Source organism: Vanessa cardui, chromosome 19 (genome assembly GCF_905220365.1).
Source record: "Vanessa cardui chromosome 19, ilVanCard2.1, whole genome shotgun sequence".
NCBI lineage: Eukaryota > Metazoa > Arthropoda > Insecta > Lepidoptera > Nymphalidae > Vanessa > Vanessa cardui.
Window position 1 is genome coordinate 11,808,156 of NC_061141.1, and position 14,117 is coordinate 11,822,272.

At 33.0% G+C, this 14,117-nt stretch overlaps 1 protein-coding gene across 9 annotated transcripts in view; it reads right to left on the reverse strand.

Annotated features, from left to right (window-relative positions):
* LOC124537835 (protein Fe65 homolog) overlaps window positions 1-14,117 on the reverse strand; it is a 92,225-nt gene that overhangs the window by 20,844 nt on the left and 57,264 nt on the right. The window lies entirely within an intron of this gene.

Sequence of the window (14,117 nt, forward strand, 5' to 3'; positions counted from 1 at the left end):
ACAAGTCATAAGCGACGAGCGATTTAATGTAATTTGATTGTAATTAATTACCTTTAATTAATCTGCATATTTCAATATAATTATTATTGATATACAATAAACAAACCAATACTATAAATATGTTTTTTTTTAAATAATTACTCATAAATTATACTAAGAGTAAAAATTTTTTTTAATAAATTAGTAGGAAAAAGATGAATAATCGATGATATTGAATTTTTATAATCAATTATAAAACAAATGATAGTAAAACTAATAATAGCATCAGGTAATTTTCTATATTTTTAAAGGTAAGTGATAGAATAGAATCTTTGTAATTATTTTATAATTCTTCAAATCAAAGGAAATTCATAAAACTAAAACTCAAATTGTTTTATTCAATATAGAAGTATTACACTTTTTTATTGATGGTCAATTGAAACAGTTCAACCAACGGTTCGGAAAAGAAAACACCCTGACCTGAGAAGAACCGGCGAAAGAGACTCAGCGGATTTTTTTTGTCATATATTTAGTATTTAGTTATGGAAGCATTATGTTATTTATTTATTGTTAAATTAAACACTACCTTCAAAAGTATATACTGTAGCTACTACTAGGATCTACATAAAACGTTTTTATCATAACACATATAATTCCATCGGTTTACGCGGCGCACGCAAGTAAAGCATTATCAAAATTACGTTATATTTCAGTCAAATTATTATTCAAAGATTTATACAAATATACACGCCTTCCTCATAAGTCACTCCATCAATTTGTAATAACCGTATAAAAATCCATTCGGTACTTTTTATTGGATTATTATTTCAGACAGACAGAGGCGACCTGGTTGGAATTTGAAGTGACTTAAAAAGAAATTATAGGATATTATTATTTATAACAAATAAAAACAATATTTATATCTACTCGGTAATTAGAATTAAACATCAAGGTAATCATTATAATTGTATACTAGTATCACAAGTGCCTTATTTAAGTTCACCTCTCGTTTATATAAATCTATATATTTCGTTAGTTGCGATACTATACTGCTGCATTGAAGTAGTTTCCTGTAGTTTGCTGAAAGGCTTAAGAATCTAGTTTCCAGCGCATCGTCACGTAACGCAATAAACTGAGATAAGCCTCGTACAAGTTAAAAGCGACTAGCGATTTATATCCTTAGTTAAAGTTCTAACACTGTAACCACACCATTACAATCTATATATAAATACAGATAATAAAATAGTCATGATTATAAATAATTGTAATAAAAATAAAATATGTCAGCTCATTACAAAAAAGTATGTTATTAAATTGTGGTATTATGTAATGTAAAATAAAAAGTTACAATTAATGATACTTGTTCGCGTTTCTCTAATCGCTATAAGCTTACAACTTATACGGTCGCAACATTATATTCTGCACCAGCGGGCACACATCGGTCCGGATGCTTGGGGCCATTAAATGGGCTTAGCGTCAGTTTTATAGGCCGCCAACTTAAACGCTACCAAACAACGTTGCACGTTGCATATTTTTATCGTCTCTTTACTTCCATAGACTTAATTTGTCAAGGGCGTTCGAATTTCTAATTTTAAAAAAGAATTTCGAACGTTTAAAAAAAAAAAAAACAAATGAATATTTGTTTAATACAAATCTGTTCGATTATATGCAAGTTCTTTTTGTTTTCATATTAAAGCAATAATAACCAAATGTATTACCTCAATAACCTAACCAAGTAGACGAATACATATCTTCGTAACACCGGTAGTCCATAGTATTGCGTCAAACACATCGGTCTGGAGGCGGTGCACTGGCGATCGATGCACTGCGACTGCGCAGTGCGCAGGTCGCCGCACCCGTGACGTAATGGGCGCCATTGTTGGAGTATGGGTGTAAAAATTGCATACGATATTTTTGGTTACCGTTTTTTAGGTTATGTTGAACCTTTCAAGGATTAATCGATCGCATCGGTTTCATTGTATTTTCGATTCAATAATCGAACTCAAAATTTCGAAAAATATTTTACAATAGCTTAGGACATGTATACATTTGTACATAATTATATGGTCAACTGGATTTATGGAATTTACACTAATTATTTTTATAAAAATATGAGTTATATATTATAAAATACATATAACTTTGTATCTATGTAAGAAAATATATTTGTCTCACTCTTTTAAAGGTAAGCCAGTAAGCCAGTGACGAAGCCACTTGATGGTAAATTGTCACCGCTGTAACCATTGGATTTCCCCCATATTAACCAATGGCGTAGTTAAAGCCTAGCCAAAAGACCGACGGCGGTAATTTCAATGTTTCGCACTCAATAAAAATTCAACCAATTATGACATTCATATAATTAATAAAAAAATTACATAGCTCCTATTTATATGTGTCCTGCTCATTTTCATTTATATTAGTAGGCGTTTACAAGCTTTTTGAATGTCATTTAACAACGATATTAAGTGAAGCTACCACCGATTCGGAAAGCAGATTCTACCGAGAAGAATCGGCAACATTACTCTTTCAACATTTTAAAGAGCCTTTGATTCACTTTATGAAATGTATGATGCGTAACAGTATTGCAGTGTATTTTATCGTAACTTGGAGTTGTCAGGAAAATCAAACATGGGCAACCAATAGAATGCACTCAGGGAATTGAGAATTTATGTTGCCCCTTGTAACAGTACACTGGCTCACTTACCTTTTAAATCGGAACAAAACAATATTACTATTTAGATTTAATTACGAATGGTTGGAATTCCCAGACGAGTTTGAACAAAGTCAAAATAAATTTACATTAGGAAACGAAATTATGTTTTTTTTTTTAATATTAAAATAAATACTTCTAAAAAAAATATACAAGTAGTTTACCTTTATATTAAATAATAGCAGTTTATACGTTATTCGATCACAGCCGCTTGCAACGGTTTGTTATAAGCGCTTTACGCTCGAAGGGATCAATGAAACGTTTGATCGTATATTAATAACGGTTGTATATCTGCTTTCTTTACGGATTTTAAATAGTGAGGTATTATGTTTGTCTGTATGTTTACATATGTGTTATAAATATAATCGCACTCAGAAACAAAGTAGCTTGCGATTGGATAAATTATTTTTTAGAATTACTTCATGAGATTACCAGCACATACAAAAAGACAATTTCTACCTCTTTATATTATTACTATAGACATAAAAAATAAAATATTAAGGTTCCTTTCGTCAGTTTTATCGATGCTAGATGTTGCCACATTTAAAAACAACTGCTACAAAAGCAACTTGGAACCAGAGCCTCTACTACATCATCGCAGAAATCATTCCAACCTTAAGCCCAAAGCGGCAAATACCAAATCACTGCGTACATTACAGTATAGTACACGAGTACTTACAATCAGATTGGAAGGTTAATGTGACAGAGATGCAAGTACAGAACTTTACGAGGCATTATGTAACACTGTCGTCCTAGAGATTTTGTTGATTATCTACAGGAAAGTTTTCAGACAGCTATGACATAAACAACTAGTTGTTACCCACGGCTACGCTCGCGTTTTAGGGGTTTAGTTATCATTTTTTTTATGGTATAGGTTGGCGGACGAGCATATGAGCCACCTGATGGTAAGTGGTCACCATCACCCATAGATAATGACGCTGTAAGAAATATTAACTACTCCTTACAATGTCAACGTGCCACCAACCTTGGGAACTAAGATGTTATGTCCCTTGTGCCTGTAGTTACACTGGCTCACTCATTCTTCAAACTGGAACACAATAATGCTGAGTACTGTTATTTGGCGGTAGAATAACTGGTGAGTGGGTGGTACCTACCCAGACGGGCTTGCACAGAGCCCTACCACCAAGCAGTGTTACGTAGTGTAGTGTTATCACGCGTTAGACTATCTCATTCCTTGGAATTCTTGGTTGCTTCATAACAACTTTCATCAAATTTATTTCAGCGGTTTGGTATTAAAAGTGCGACATACAGGCATAAAGAGTTACTTTCATATTTATAATATTAAGTATAAAAGTCTATACTCATTTAGAAAATGTATGAATTGGAATCTCATTGCATTATAAAAGCAAATTAATTAACTATTAAAAGATAATGTGACATCACTTTTGACCTATTATAGTACACTGTAAAATGTTGGACGTGCTCCACCTGCCTTGCTCTATATGAGATTGTAAAATACACATAACAAAATATAAGCTTCAACAAACAAACTAATTTTCACATTTATATTAGTAATCAATAATGTTATGTGAACAGTGTAACGATATATAATTGAATTACGTGTTCTGATTGTGGAAATCATTAGTTTTAATGATATTTACTAATTATAATGATTATACGATTTTATAATATACATTGTGTAATATTAATCATTATTTCGTTTAAATAAATTAAAAATGACGACCTTCGTGGTCGAGTAGTGTGTACACCGGTTTTCATGGTTACGCCATACCGAGGACCGAGGTTCGATTCCCGGCCGAATCGATGAAGAAAAATTTCACTAGTGTTCTATGTTGTCTTAGGTCTGGGTGTTTGTGGTACCGTCGTTACTTCTGATTTTCTATACCACAAGTGCTTTAGCTGCTTACATTGGGATCAGAGTAATGTATGTGATGTTGTCCTGCGAATATTTATTTATTTAAATTATTTAAACAGTTATGCTTATTGGTCACAATTTTCAGCAATTTTTTGTGCAGGTTGGTTGGGAGAATTGTAATCGTATTTAAGTGTCGGAAAATAAGCTTTAGTTTGACAAAAAAGATCTGCTGAGTTTCATTCGCAGGTTCTTCTAAGGTCAGGGTGTTTCCTTTTCCGAACCGGTGGTAATATTTAATTTGACCATCAATAAGTAAGTGTAATACTTCTATATTGAATAAAGAAATTTGAGTTTGAGCTTTGTATAACTAAATAAATATGTGCGATCCAATTTCAAAAGGTTATAATTCACGATTTTGAATCAAACGAATGAATTGTTTGAGAATTTCTAGCAGAGTTTAATACAAAGGAGTTTATACATTCGTTTTTATTATTTCTCCTTTGTGTATATTGTTCAATAGGTTCGCCAGTTGTGAAATTCTTTTTTTTTCGTTAGTATGCTGCCTTTTATAAAATAGGCGGTCGAGAATACGCCGTCAACCTTGGAAACGAAGATGTTCTGTCCAGTAAGAATAAGAATACTAAGTATTGCAGTTTGGCGGTAGAATATCTGATGAGTGAGTGTTACGTAACCAAATTGGCTTGCACAGCGTCGTATGACCAAATTAATGCTTATTTTCAAAAAGACATATCGCTCATCCAGAACGACATCGTCACAATTGCAAATGACAAATCTCTAAAATGACTGATGTTATATAGATGTCAATCAAAAACTATTGAAACAATAATTATGACAAAATTACACTAGAAAGTATGTACGAAATGAGATCGTTTGGAATGAAAAAGTCATTTTAGAGATTTTTGCTCGTTCTGGATGAGCGATATGTGAATCAACTGCGCGACAAAAATCTGTTAACATTTCATAAAGATCCCAGCCCGAGGTTTAAACCTGGGAATCCCCTTATTAAGTGCCACCGTGATTAAAGTCTAACTAAGAGTCCAATAGCGACAGATAATCGTTTCAACGTGTCGTGTTTAAAATAGGAACAACTAATAATGACGATCATATGTGTAAAAAAAACTGTCAGAGGTCTTATTTATTCGTGTCCTGCTTTAAAATGATATCAGCTCGATTCACGCTTGAGGGCCTTTATTAATTGTTTGACACGTAACGGTATTGCAGTGTATTTTGGCTCAACATAACACACATTACATTGTCTAACTATTGATGTACATAACGATATTATGATTGGTGTTCATTTTGCTATAATAATATTATAAATGTGAAAGTAGCTCTGTCTGTATGTCGCTCTCCACAACCAAACCAATGAATCGAGTTTGATGAAACTTTGTGTGAAGCAAATTTAAACTTCAAGAAAGGACATAGGTTATTTTTTTTTGCCTAAAATATGGGAAAAACCCCTAAAACGCGAGCGACAACTATTCTTACACATTTTCGAAATACCCGTATAAAGGGTCTAAGAAAAGCTGAAATTCTTGGATTTTCTTTACTATAATATGCATTTGTTAAATAGTAATCCTTCCTCTTGAATCACTCTATCTATTGATGAAAACCGCATTAAAATGCGTTGCGTAGATAAAAAGATCCATGTGACCAAAGGAAAGAAGCGACTTTGTTGTACAAAATTTTGTTAAATAAAGTCATATAAAATCAACATTTATTTAATTTAAGTAAGTTCTCTTGTACAGTCTCGTCATCGTTCAAGATAAATTTCCAAGTAACCACTGCTTTGGAAAGTAGGTTCTATCAGGAGAAACCGACAATCAATTCATTAGTTTCTCAATAATTAAGTTACTTAAGTAAAACATACAGAACACTGATGTCCGATAATACTATTATGTTTTAAATTTGCAATAAGCCTATTTATACAAATAAATATGTCCTGCCTACCATTTTACCCATGGGAATGTTATTAGAGAAATTATATTAATTTTTATGAGATACCTCACGTAATCAGTCAGGCAGTTAAGATTATCTGATGCGTATACGGAAGTCAAGGGTCACTTAGACAGGCTATCTATCGGGGCGTCATGCGTGGGTAAGCGATACGGTGGCGTCCCATAACGACAAGGGTACCGTTTGTTTTTAGAAGGTTGCTGCTACAAGTCCAGGAATTCCCCCATTCCTCATCTGTTAATGTCGGTTGCATAAAAGTAAAGTTAATTTGAGTCAAGTAGGCCCAGTGCTTAGAACGCGTGCATCTTAACCGATGATTGCGGGTTCAAACCCAGGCAAGCACCGCTGATTCATGTGCTTAATTTGTCTTTATAATTCATCTCGTGCTCAGCGGTGAAGGAAAACATCGTGAGGAAACCTGCATGTGACAAATTTCATAGAAATTCTGCCACATGTGTATTCCACCAACCCGCATTGGAACAGCGTGGTGGAATATGTTCCAAAACCTTCTCCTCAAAGGGAGAGGAGGCCTTTAGCCTAGCAGTGGGAATTTACAGGCTGTTGTTTTTGTTGTTGTAAAGTGAATTTGCTGTTTCAAACGTCTTATTAGCTGAGTATTTTTTTAATAAACGAAATAGAACTCGAGAAATATCTTCTAAATTTATAAGACTTGCATTAATTATTATTCACCAAAGTCATATTAAAGATCATTTTGCAAGTTGCCGAAAAAAGGACTAAAAAGTGTCACATCCATGGACAATGTTATCGCGGTAAGGGGGTCTTGGTAAGAGGAGTGATAGCGACCGTCATTCAGGTGGCGAGTGAAGCACTCTCCAAGCGAAGCTGTGTAGTGTCATCGATAAGACTTTGGCCTCATCTATGTTACTAAGCGAGATAACAATGAAGTAACAATCGCAAAGGTGTGCCTCTTACTTTAGCTTTACATAAATGATCAAATGATTTAAGTAAGTAAATCTTTATTTGGGACATAAATATTTGACAAAAATTGAAGACCAGAAATTTCCTATGTTGGAAATAGTATTGATTATTTGAAAAATGTTTAATTAACAATGTCCTATGTACCAATTCTCGACTACGACGGAAAATCTTAGATACTAGCCCGCACAGGAGACATTATATACAGATTTAAAAATCGTTTATATTATTTCTTTGATTAGATCATTTTTTAACATTGTTGACAAGAGTCATAAGCTTACAAAATAAGTAGGTAAATATATTAGAATTAAAATTATTAATAAACTTACTTATTATTAAACTTATTAGAAGTCTAAAATTTTCTCGGAAAAAAATTGAAAACAGCACCATATTAAGGTTAGCAAACGTCAAATTCCGTGAAACTGTTAACCGAATAAGGCTGAATAAAACCAAACATTGCCTTTGAAAGGTAGAAAGCATTTTTTATTCTTTGAAAACCATTCTTCTAGTTTATATAAATTAACTAAACTTGGAATGTTATAAAAATATTTATTAACCACCGCAATGACGTCAACGTTTTTATTTCAAAGGAAGGCAATGGCAGATAGGCCACATAGAGGTATAGTACGACACAAATTAGATGTAGCATCGGAAAATGCAATGGAATGAAAATAAAACCGATTACTGCCGATTTACACAACCAATACAAATAGCTCCCTATCGCGCCATTCGACGCTATTGGTCGCTATAGATTCACGCGTCAGAGAAAGCAAGTGCATGTAAATCGACGCATCAAATTGACGAATATATTGGGTCATATGATATTACAAGTTATTACGTTTATGAAAAGATCATATTTGCATCAGAAATAAATTTTGATAATTTGGAATAGCGTACTCAATTCGGATGTGATCGGTTTTACGAATTTTGCCGATGTGACATCTAAGTGGTGTCGTACTATAAATGGTCACTATAGTAGAGTTTGTCATTGTGAATATTAACCATCCCTTACATAGTAAATGAGCTACCAACCTGGGAATGAAGATGTAATCTAATTCTTTCCACCCTCAAACGGAAATCCACAGAACACATATAAGTTTAAATCTGCATTAAATCCTAATATTTAAATATATTCTGTATTTTATGTAAACTGTTCAAGTTACTCACTAATTGCTTTGCAACCCTGAACTTAACATTTTAAGTTATTCAAACAATCGGCATTCGGAGAACGGAATCGTTCAGAATGTTCGTGCGTCACAACGATTCAAACGTGCATTTCTTTTAGGTCATGAATGAATCATGCGATGTCAAGGGGCAATATTTAATTAAATAAATACATTTGTACATTATACCAACTTCATCCTTCCTGGACGATTACAAATATGGGGATTTGTTTTTTCGGTCTCCTGGGACTATTATAGTCCCTGAAGTATAATAAATACCATATTTGAAAATTATTTATATGATACTTATTTTGGTACTAGTTGTAGCCCGTGGCTTCGCTTACGTTTTAGAGGTTGGTAGTCATGTGTTAGACGAAACCAGTAGCCTATGTTTTTTGGAGTTCAAATTTGCTGCATACCAAATTTCATCAAATTCAGTTCAGCGGTTTGGTAGTAAAACAGTGAAACACAGACAGACAGAGTTACTTTCACATTTATAATATTAGTATATATTAAATGTTTGTGTATTATATACCATGCCATATACTATGCCATATACTATGCTGTATGATTTCCGAAAATAAATAAATAAATATTGTATATGTATTTATATATTCAAATTGAAACAATATATTCCACGTGTTGCAAGACAATTTTGTGAAATGTTGGTCCTCTCTCCCCGGATGTTAGTGCTATAATCCATTTTTGGATATCCCAGAGCGCGAATAAAACAACCGACTACTTAAAATATTATGCAACACTATAGCTGATATGTTGTAGTTATATATAAAGTACTGTTAGATTTAAAAGTATAAGTTGAATATTATTAAGAAGAATATATTTGTTCTCTGAAACTACTCTATATATTGTAAAAGACTTTCAATTTATCTGAATCTTAAAAAATAACAGTGTCTTTAAACCAACATGTGCTAATAAATCAGATTCTTATCAACATTAAAACATACAAATTTAAAACAACCCTAAAAGCCAAGGGTGTAATGTCGTTAACCCTTCACGGCTTTATTAATGATGTGTGTACGTCCAAAGTCAACTTTAAAAAAAAAGTCAAAATAATGCTTTCATACTCGATTTTCTTAAACTGTAAATAGAAGGTTAACGAACTTTACTATTTTCATTTACTTTTTTGAAGAAGTCAAGTCATTGAGCTGAAAACAGTTATTATAAAAGTAACTTAGTAGTTACGCTGAATTCCGGTGACAAATTTCTTTCTATTTAGTAAAATAATTTTAGTCGTACAGATTTTTTTATCGATTCATATTCACAATCTAAATAAATCAAGTGTTCAGATGATCGAGAACACGATCCAATTGCAAAAGAAGTTGAAAAGGTCAAGTTTATAAAATATGTTAACACAAAAAGTATTAGTGAATCAAAATATGAATTGCGAAATAGCTGCCAAAACTGAGATCTTGGAACGTTTTTCTAGGTCATTCGTGAATCATGCTGAAAACATTTTTAACTTTAAGTGTAAAATTTAATCTTTTGTAAAAATTCAATCAAATATCTATTTACTCAATGCGTTTCTAAATCATTAATCCGATTCAGATGGAAATTTCGTGTAATGAAAACATACTGTATACGCCGAAGGCAGGTAGCCCAAAAATATTCAAGGTTTTATTCTTTTTATATTTGTCCATTAATATAAACGTTTTATGGAGATCCTTATTCTATCCGTGCATTAATAAACCTCTTTAGCTTTTTCTTTGATCCATGAACAAAAACGAGAGAATACAAAATTTCATCTGAAATTGTTCCACCCAAACGATTTAACAATTATTTACAACAGCTGACCTCCATATACTAATAGGATATGTTAAATATGAAGGCTCTACAACAAAGCCACTGCAGTCTACAACAGTGTAATTAGTTATATAAAATGTAAGACGCACTATCTTGTTATTACAAGTATGACCACTTATATTTCAGCACAAGTTATTGGCAAACCTTACACCGGAATATTGAAGATCAGCAATAGACTGATGGAAAATTAATATATGATGAGGATTTAATGATGTCCATTGAGTTCAGTAATAATTGTTACAGGAAATCGGAAGGTGTGAATTATTCTTAATAAGAATTGAAATTGGTGCACGTTTCGAAGGTCAAAAATAATATATTTCAATAGTATCATACGAAGTTAAATATCTCAAACTGTTTGCGTCAAGACGATCGATCGAGGGGTGCGGTATAAAAGAAGGACAAACAAACTTACTTTTACATATATATATTTTTTGCTGGCGTTGCCTAAAAGTGGTAAGAAACTAGATTACTTTATGCGTCAACTTCTAAACATTAGTCTGAACCAAAGGTATGTAATCGTGAAACAATGCATCGTAAAGAAAAACCGCTTTAGAGAAGCGTACCTTTTCCTCAAAAGCTCAAAAGGACATTAAAAGGCTGTTAATTTATTACAATATTTGTTATAAATTTCACTTGAAGATATAAGAATTAATATTATAACAATATATGCATTGGATTGCATTGTTAATTCGTAGAGAAGAGTACTTTACGACGAAGTATTTTTTCAAAATGAAAAAGTATCCATTCCAGGCCTGCATGAGGAATTGTTCGGATTTTCCTTTGTGATTTCTCGTTCTAGGTGGGATTAACTCGGCTTGCTTTCAGGAAGTCAGGACACATTGGCTAGAGTCCAGCTTAGTCTGGGAATTTTGCATTTCAAAGTAGTTTTCGGATAGCATCATTCAGGTCAGTATTTACGTATCACCTTTGCTTTTTCTATGTACATACATATATGTATGGATTTCAAAAATTACATGTAAATTAGTGCCTTAAGGATACGGGTACAAGAAGGTTACATTGATAGCTACATTCACAATAGAAGGGAAACTGTAGCTGAACATTTTGGCAAATGTTTGGAATACCAATTTTTAAGAACATTTATTCTTTGCACGCTTGTCGTAATTTTACGAAACTAAGCATAATAATACATAAAATCCAGAAAACAGTGTTTGTTTAGCTAAATTTCCTAATACAAAATTACAATACATAAAAAAGCCGACTTAAGATATACCTAGTAATTTCAACTTATATTTGTTTTTCGCATTTACCAAGTTGTTTTTTTTTAACTGGCATATACATAAAGCGAGAGGTACAAAAGAGATGACCCTGGCAAGGTGCCAAGTAAATATTACGAAGAAAGTCACCTCCACAATACGTATAGGCTTTATTCTTATAGGCCTTTTATAATTACTCTGTAATTACATGACTAACGAGCTCGTGTTCTCGACTTGGCATACGAGTTGAATATATAGAAAAAGAAAAATATTTAAAAACCGTGTTGGAAGTAGTAGAATGGAATCCTCGTACGTTCAAGTGATGCATGAGTTGGTCCAACTTTAGTTGGAAAAAAAAGACGAAATTATGTATTTAATTATATAACTATATTTCTGAGTCTACTCTAGATTCTACGTTTCGATGATTTGTATTCAATTTCATCTCGTAGCTTGTGATTTTAATGTGCCTTGAATATTTTAATTTTGTATATAAAGGTTAAAAGCTGTAAGGTTTGGTTAGACATATCTTTCAATGAATATTTAATAACAAGGCGCATAAACACTACCAATTTTATTTCTTTAGTAAATCTTTAGCAATATTTGTAACAAAAAATATTCTGATAGCAGTCAATAAACTAAATGAAACAAATATACAAAAAAATCCCGAATGAGTTACCATCAACATAGTCAAACTACGTATATGTCCAAAGATTTCAAACTTCGAAGCATTGTGATTAATTTACGGCTATTTTAATGTATTTTTTCCAAAGAATATGAAACTGTACTCAAAAATTATTTAGCTTAAACGAAACAAACAGTTACATCACGATAAGTCTATCCATAACGATCGTATTGTTAACGGCATTAGCCATTACTGACATTCCTAATGCGCTGTTGAGCGTAGGATCTGCTTAGCCATCTATAATTATACCTTATCGCTTTCTGTAACAACTCGGCTTAGTACAGAAACTAAAGTAGGTGATAAACAGCTAAGTCACTACCAAGAGGTGATCCTCTGTGTTTAATTATTTATATTCATACCAGTAGTCGCCCCCAGCTTCGTTCGCTTTTTAGGGTATTATTTGTCATGTGTTAGGCAAAAAAGTAACTTATGTCCTTTCTGTCTTCCTTTGAGTCGAGATGGCCCAGTGGTTAGAACGCGTGCATCTTAATCGATGATTGCGGGTTCAAACCCAGGCAAGCACCGCTGTTTCATGTGCTTAATATGTCGTTATAATTCATCTCGTGCTCAGCGGTGAAGGAAAACATCGTGAAGAAACCTGCATGTGACACATTTCATAGAAATTTTACCACATGTGTATTCCACCAACCCGCATTGGAACAGCGTGGTGGAATATGTTCCAAACCTTCTCCTATAAGGGAGAGGAGGCCTTTAGCCCAGCAGTGGTAATTTACAGGCTGTTGTTGTTGTTGTTGTTGTCCTTTCTTGAAGTACATATTTGCTTCACACCAAATTTCATGAAATTCGGTTGAGTGATTTGGTTTAGTGTAAGTGCGACAGACAGACAGACATTCAGTCTGTACTTTCACATCTATAATATTAATATAGATAACATAGATTGATATTAATAACGTTACGAAAAACAGCATCCATTGGCGCTACATACTGTTACGAAAGCTGTATCTATTATAATAACGAGACAAATACTTATTGAAATTTACACAGGCTATTTTGTTTGGTCAAGTTTGACATTTATTGTTATTAACATATTACATGTTATGTCAATACTAAGTATTTCTACTTGGGCGGTTGGATATATGATGAGTGGGTGGTACCCAAACGGGACTGTCTGCCCTGACACCAGTATAAAATGTCATTGTATAATGCGATTAAAATAAGAATAAGATTATTTTTATTGTGACGTCTTTGAGAGAAAAATAAGGTATGAAAAACGAACCTAGAGATATTTTTTTTCTTCGACTCAGCCAGTTTCGTGCACTTTTGATAGAAACGATTCCTAATCAGATGTGTAAAATAAGTGTTTCACCCTATTGTCTATTATATAACTTTTTGTAAAATCCACAATAGATTCAAATTTTAATATAGATCCGTATACAGCATAGATTTTTTGCATGTTGTACACGCCTCTAAGTGGCATACATATTAGTATTTAAGACTTCGATGATTAAGATTTTATTGTGAATGCTGTATATGTTATGCTGTTGGTGTGTCTAAGTAAATAAATAAATAAAAAAAGAAAGTGTGAGCACTGATGGCCCAGTGCTTAGAACGCGTACATCTTAACCTATAATTACGGGTTCAAACCCAAGTAATCACCACCAAATTTTCATATTTCCCATCATCGGTTGACTAAATTCAACGAAATTCTGCCAGATCAAAATCCACCGACCCGCTTTGGAGCAGCGTGGTGGAATATGCTCCAAACCTTCTCCTCAAAGTGACAGCGAGGCGTTAGCCCAGGAGTGGAAAATTCACAGGCTGTTTTTATTGTTGTTAT